Here is a 7,754-nt window from a genome sequence, read left to right as displayed (position 1 = left end):
AGCCTCGCCGGTGGCAGACTGATGTGAAATGGCTTAAGAATAACACGCTAATTCGTATGCTGTTATTGCATCAAGACGCATACACGCTTTTTAGCGTGTTTATCAACAGCGTTCGGCCTCCATTGACCTACATTACCTTGCGATGCCGTGGAAATTTACGCCAAGCAAGTAGTGTGGAAGGGTGAAAATCCGCATAGGGAGGTTGGTCGGGTGGTTGATGGGTAAAACCCAGGACTTTCACCCCGGAGACCGGGGATCGTGTCCCTCGTGTCACGTTTCCTAAACTCAACCGTCGGTTTGTTTCTTTACCAAACCCAACCGGTTCTTCTGGTGCAGATTGGCTTGCATAGTGTGTTGGTGCTTGTGCACACCTTTTGTTTTGCATTTACACAGCCAGGGCTGTGTAGGAACACCAGATTTTTTTTTTTTATCAGCACACAGAACATCCAGATCTAGGTAACCGTGAGGACATATTCGCTGAGTTTGACAACAAGTGTATTGGATTAACATTGCTTACTACACATTTTAAGTCATAACAAGAGGAACTTGTGTACATATTATTAAGAGTACAATGTGAACACAACCCTGTCAGGGGCTGTGGCTCAGGGGGTAAAGCAGGGTTGGTGATTCAATCCCCCGCCCCTCCTTGTTGAACTGTGTTCCAAACTGAAACCATACCGTTGTCTGTTATTGTTTGTATTATATCTTAATTAAAAGATTTTCTGACACCAATGTTAGTTTTAGAAATACAGATAGAAACCAGGCAAGTGCAGTTTTGTTCTCCAGATCCCAGTCTATACATCTGTATGCATACCTGGACCCTAATACTCTTAAAGTACTCATATTCTTATTGTGAGTAGTGTGGGGTTTCAACAAATATTAACATTTCCCTCTGGAAGTCCACAAAACTAATATTTAGGAGAGCAAAGAATGTTTAATTTAATTTTAAATGTTGGCTTATTATCATTTAGCATAAACACTGAGCTAAGGCAGGCCTACAATTCAGCCTTCATTACCTACATACATCAACTTTTATTTTTCATAATCTTTAATCCAACATGTTTTACGCCACAGAAGGATGCCTTTTGACAGCAGTGCCCCGCTTGGGAAGCCGATGGAGTTCTGCTTCTATATATTCTCCGTTAGAATGGAGAATGACTTTGTCTTGTATCAAGCTGACGACTCATTTAACTTATTGTGTTTCACTATGTTCTGCTACTACTATGTTATTTTTCATTATTCTTTTTAGATTCAAGGGTGTTTTCCGCCACAGAAGGATGCCTTTTGTCAAGAGTACCCCCCTTGGAAGCTGGTTTCAGATGGTGGCTTAGAGTATTGTCATCTATCTAGCACCATTTGAAATCAGTGTTCTTGGGGTGGGAAGTGTATTTCCCCTGCCAGCAACACGCAGCGGTGTCGTGTCACCAGGGGCGTCCGGAGATAGAGGTATTCCTCCCTGAAGAACTACTCAGTGGGCTCCAGACCACCGGTCTATGGGGGATGTCCTGACAGCTCCAGCTCTTTGTCCTCTCTCCAAGGTTGACCGATTTCTTTTGGTGGTCAGAGTCTGCTTTTGTTTGAAGTCGGTTACAGTGAAGGACAGGTTATCTTTATTTTAGGGACCGGGGATTGACTGCAGTGGAAGTACAAATGATCGTTTAATTAACCAAAATACTTGTATACTGGATCTCTGATTGATATCTAGATTGGTGTTTGCAGTGGAGGTAGTATTCAGATCCTTGACACAATGTGACAATGCCACACAGTAAAAAATACTCTAAATTGTGAGTAAAAGTCAATTTCTTCATGTAAAAGTACATATGTAGTATCCATAATGTGTTGTTTTGTATGTAAAACTTAATTTTGCAAAGTAAAAAAAACGGTCATAAATGTACTCTCTTGCCCTTTATATAGCTACAAGTACTTTATAATTGTACTTAAATATTTGTACTTGGGACATTCTACCACTGGATGGGAGTATTTCAACTTGAGCAAGAGATCATTTAAACTTTCTAGTCAAATCCACAAGGGGGCACTATAATATAAAATATAAGTGGAATCATTTTTCTCTGTAGCCATAGTTGGTCAATTATCACTACTCAGACTTACATAATTAAAGTCATACACCACTATTACATTATTTGGATACTGTTCTCTAGTATTATGTTGTAAATAATATAATGTAATAATCTGGGCTCCCATTTTTGTTGCAACCAATGAGCAGGCTGGGCATCATGCTGGATTATGGCGGTTTATGAGATTTATGACATGTTATTTTTTTATGACATAGGCTACTATGACTATTTCTGACATTTTTATTGCATACTATGACTATTAATTTTCACGGTATGCTATACTAACATTTTTTTGACATACTATACTATTTTTGACTTTTTGACATGCTAACTAGATTCTTTTCAACATACTACACAATGCGTTTTAGACACACTATACTGTGACTTTGCTATATTACGTTTTTGACAGGATCATTTTAATAACAGGTCATTTTACTAGCAGCAGCAAGAGTATATTTTGTATTTTAGAGGGACTGGAGTTTTTACCCTGTCATGCAGGGACGGGGGACAGTGGTACGTCCTGATCGGTGCGAGTGGGGGGGGGGGGGGGGGTCTCTGGGCCCCTCACGATTCGATTCCTATTCAGGGGCCAACGATTTGATTCTAAACCGATTGGCGATGCATCTCCAAGCATCAACATTTAGAGTTTACGGTATATTTTCATGCGTGATTTTAAAATGGTTACTTAGTTTGCTAATCACTTCCGTGACAAATCAGCTAGACAAAGCTTAGATTTTAACATACGTTTGTCACACACAAGTTTTAATTACATTTTTTTGTCTACTGAGGTTTTTATTGTGTAGTTCCCTGCTTGAGCCTTAAACATGCTTGTGAACGTCCCCTTCTCTCAGTCAGGTTAAAGGTGGAGAACTGGCTTCTTACAACATGAAACATGAGGCGGTCAGATGTAATGTGATAAAGTACATCAACAGCCTTTATGTGTTTTGTCTAATTATTTAATGTGTGTCTTATTAGATCATGTGTATACAACATTTATATTTTTTCCCTTTAGGCCATTTTTGTGTGTTTTTTTTCTGCACTCTTGCCTGAACTCTAAGTGGTTGTCCATTATTCCATCCTCTTTCAGTCACTCTGTTTTCTGTTTTGTACTTGTCTGAGACAATAACTTAAAAAAAAAAAAAAAAAACATTTAAAAAAAAATTGATTACCTTATCAGAATCGAGCATTGAATTGTTCTGGAGAGAATCCCGATGCATCTAAGAATTATTTGTCCCACCCCTACTGTGCAGTACCGGTGGCCAGGCGTCGTCCTCGCTGTCTGACCGCCATCTAGACCAGCACCACCTCAGGTCCTGTCCTCGGTCCTGCTCCGCCGTCCAAGCCAGCCACTGCACGTCGTCTTGCGCACCCAATGGGGCCTCCGAAGTTCCTGACCCCCCCCCCCCCGCTAGAACCCATTTGCAGGACCCTTCCTACCTGATTAGGAGATGCGCTTCAGGTGTGGTTGAGAGTGTCACTGTGCCGATGATAACTGTGATAAGTATATACAGGTATGTGCCTCTGATGACACTGTACTATGACGTTGTTAGATATTATATAATACTGACTTTTTGACCTACTGTACTAGGACATTTTTTCAACATACTGTGCTATGATTTATTTTCGACATACTATACTATGGCTTTTTTGTGACTTACTATAGTATGGCGTTTTCTTAACTTTTTAAAATACAAGGCTATGGCTATTTTGACATATTTATACTATGACTTTTTTTGTGACTTTTTTGACATAATATGCTATGGCTTTTTTTGATAAACATACTGTGAGTTTTTTTGAATTTTCTATGCCAAGGCTTTTTTTGTGACTTTTTTGGACATTCTACACAATGACTTCCCCAACAAATACTATGACGTTTTTCGAGTTACTATACTGCGACCAATATGTTTATCTTTAGTGTCTCTTTTTCCCCTACTCCTTGCTGTTGCAACAATGTGAATTTTCCTGAAGTGCTATTAATAAAGGATTTTAAATCTTAAAGCTATTCTATGACTTTTTTTTCTGATACTACTACTTTTGTTACTTTTTTTGCCATAGTATACTATGACTTTTTAATTACTTTTTTGATATAGTATACTATGACTTTTTTATTACTTTTTTAACATACTATACTATGACTTTTTTATTACTTTTTTTGACATAGTATACTATGGCTTTTTCCGACTTACTGTACTATGTTTTTTTATTTTATTTTTTTACATACTGTACTATGGCTTTTTATGGCTTTTAATCACCTTTTGACATACCATACTATGGCTTTTTTCATCACTGTTTCAAGACTTATTTACTACAGAATGGCGTTTGTATCACTTTTTTTCAACATACAACGCTATGACTTTTTTATTACTTTTTGACATAGTATACTATGACTTTTTTGTTACTTTTTGACATAGTATACTATGACTTTTTATTACTTTTTTGACACAGTACAACATGACTTTTTTATTACTTTTTTGACATAGTATACTATGAATTTTTTATTACTTTTTTTGACATTGCATACTACGACTTTTTTCATCACTTTTTTCTACTATACTATGACTTATTTAGACATACTATAGTATAGCTTTTTATTCTCTTTTTTAAACATACAAGGCTATGGCTTTTTAAACACACTATGCCACTATGCCAGACATTTTTATCACTTTTGTTCCGATAAACTATACTATGGCTTTTTTCTACATATTATACTATCACTTTTTTATCACTATTTTCGACATACTATGCTATTGCCTTTTCATCACTTTTTTTCAACATAGAAGGCTATCTTTTTTTTGACATGCTATGCTATGGCTTTTTCACAAGACTTTTTATCCCTATTTTCCACATAGTATACTTCACTTTTAGACATACTATAAGACTTATTTCCACATATTATACCATTATTTTTTTCATCACTTTTTTCACCATACTATACTTTGGCTTTTTTCAACATAACATGCTATTATGCTTTTATCACTTTTTTCAAGGTTTACTGTTCAAACCCAAGCCATAGTATGGTGTTTTCAAGGCTATGGCTTTTTCACTTTTTTAACATACTATACTATGACTTTTTTATTACTTTTTTTGACATAGTATACTATGGCTTTTTTCGACTTACTGTACTGTGTTTTTTTATCATTTTTTGACATACTGTACTATGGCCTTTAATGGCTTTTAATCACCTTTTGACATACTATACTATAGTTTTTTTTCATCACTGTTTCAAGACTTATTTACTATAGAATGGCGCTTGTATCACTTTTTTTCAACATTCAACGCTGACTTTTTCATCACTTTTTTTCAACATGGTATACTATGTTTTTTTATAATTTTTTTGGACATACTATACTATGCCTTTTTATCATCTATTTTCAACATACTATCCTGTGACTTTTTATACTTTTTACGACAAAGCGTACTATGACTTTTTATACTTTTTACGACAAAGCATACTATGACTTTTTACACTTTTTACGACATAGCATACTATGACTGTTTTCATCAGTTTTTGACAACTATACAATGGCTCATTTAGACATACTAAAGTATAGCGTTTTCATAACTTTTTTCAACATACAAGGATATGGCTTTTTTCATTTTTTTGACATACTATACTATGAGCTTTTTTCACTTTCTTCAACTTAATATACTATGACTTTTATCGATGTACTATACTGTGACTTTTTCTGACATTTTATGCTATGACCTTTTTTGTGTCTTTCTTCGACATAATGTGACTTTCTCTGTCGTGGAGATGGTGTGAGACAGGAGGAGAGTGGCTAAAATATCCTCCATGATGGAGAACCCATCCCACCCAATGCGGGATTCTCTGAAGGCACTGAGCAGCTCCTTTAGAGACGGCTGCTGCGTCGAGGAGAGATGGGGCAGGTCTTTCTTTCTTGCCCTAAACGTGAAATAATGTGGCTGTGCAACACTGTTAATGCAACAGTTACTGTTCATTCTCTTTCACTTTTTCCCCTTGTTCCTTGCTGCTGCAACAATGTAAATTTCCCTGATGTGGCATTAAAGGATTTTGAATATTTTTTGTTACTTTCTTTCTCATACACTAGGACTTTTAACATACACGCTATCTCTTTTTCTGACTTTTATCAACATACTAATCTGTGATTTGTTTCGACATATACTACTTTATAACTTTTTTTTTTACTTTCAACAGATTATACTATGACTTTTTTTTCAAAATACTATACCGTTTAAGTCATATAAAGGTCATGGTACAGTATGTCGAAAAAGTCTGACTTTTTCGACATACTGTACATACTGTACTAAACAAACGTTTTGTCTTTCAACATACTAAACTAGGACTTTTGACATAAACTTTGACGTTTTGTGGCTTTTGACATACTATCCTTTGACATACTGTAACATTTCAACATACTTTACTATGACTATTACATTTCTAATTAAATTACATAATTTACTAATATTTTTGAACTACAATTCATGATTATGTTTACATTACATAGCAACATTCTATACTGACTTTCATTTTCACATTACTTTTATCCAATTTTCTGAAATACTATACCAATACTTTTATTAACTTATTACATAATACACTGACCTTTGTAATATCATACATCGATCCCTGGCTGTCCACATGACAGAGCATGTTCTAAAAGACTCCAGATATTTGGCCACACCTGGCCTACAGTGTGTGAGTGAATGGTTGAATTACAGACAACTGTAATCATTGCAGTCCATTTACACTGTTTATTTAAATAATCAATTAAATAGAGTGATGTCAAATAAAAGCTTGCCTCAACGTAATAAAAACTCACTGAGATGTTGACACAATTTTGTTTAATAAATACAGAAACAAAGCCAGGCTAGTGCACTTCATTCAAACTCCATCTGTACATCGTTAATCACAGACACAATACCTTGGTCCTAATATTCCTAAAGTTTGCATCTTCCTTTCAGTTGTGTGGGGGTATACAAATATTAATCTGACATTCTAGAAGAGAGATGTCTTGAGAATCAATACATGATAAATTACTTCTTTTAATTCCTTATTTATATTTTGTTTTGTTTGAGTTTCAACTTGATTTAGTGAAGATCACACACATCGCACAAAAGAAACCATGCCAAAAATGCCATTACACATGACCAATTATTAAGCATTCTCAGTTATGGTAGGCCAACCATTAAGCCTCTATCACTGCTACAGCCATTCAACAACTGACAAACAAGCTAAAACACTTGGTTTTTTTAATAAGGCATATCGAACATGCCTTTGATTTAGGCACTACGCTTGGGACTGTTTCACAGATCCCATTGTTATTTACAAGACTGGAGGACTGGTTTTATCAACTAGGAGCCTCTCATTTACACTATTTATAATTATATCCACTTCAGTTACACAAATGTAATTTACAGAAGTAAATAAAGGAAAATTCACGGTGTTCTTAAGCATCAAACTGAAAACTGCAAGACTGATTGGTTTTAAAGTTTATACTTAAACTATTCAATTCTAACATTCTTTACTGATTTTGCCCGTTTCAAGCCCTCGGTGTAACTGAGTTGCCAAGCTAAGCTGTGCTCTAAGCCATAGTGCAAAAGTTTAAATCAACATGGAGTTTAAAAGGGGCTGTACTCGACCTTCAGACCATTAATATAGCAGCCCACAAATAGTTGCTCCGTGAAGATACAGTGGGA

This window comes from Etheostoma spectabile, chromosome 7, assembly GCF_008692095.1.
Source record: "Etheostoma spectabile isolate EspeVRDwgs_2016 chromosome 7, UIUC_Espe_1.0, whole genome shotgun sequence".
In the NCBI taxonomy this organism is placed as follows: domain Eukaryota; kingdom Metazoa; phylum Chordata; class Actinopteri; order Perciformes; family Percidae; genus Etheostoma; species Etheostoma spectabile.
This window is presented reverse-complemented; position numbering follows the sequence as displayed.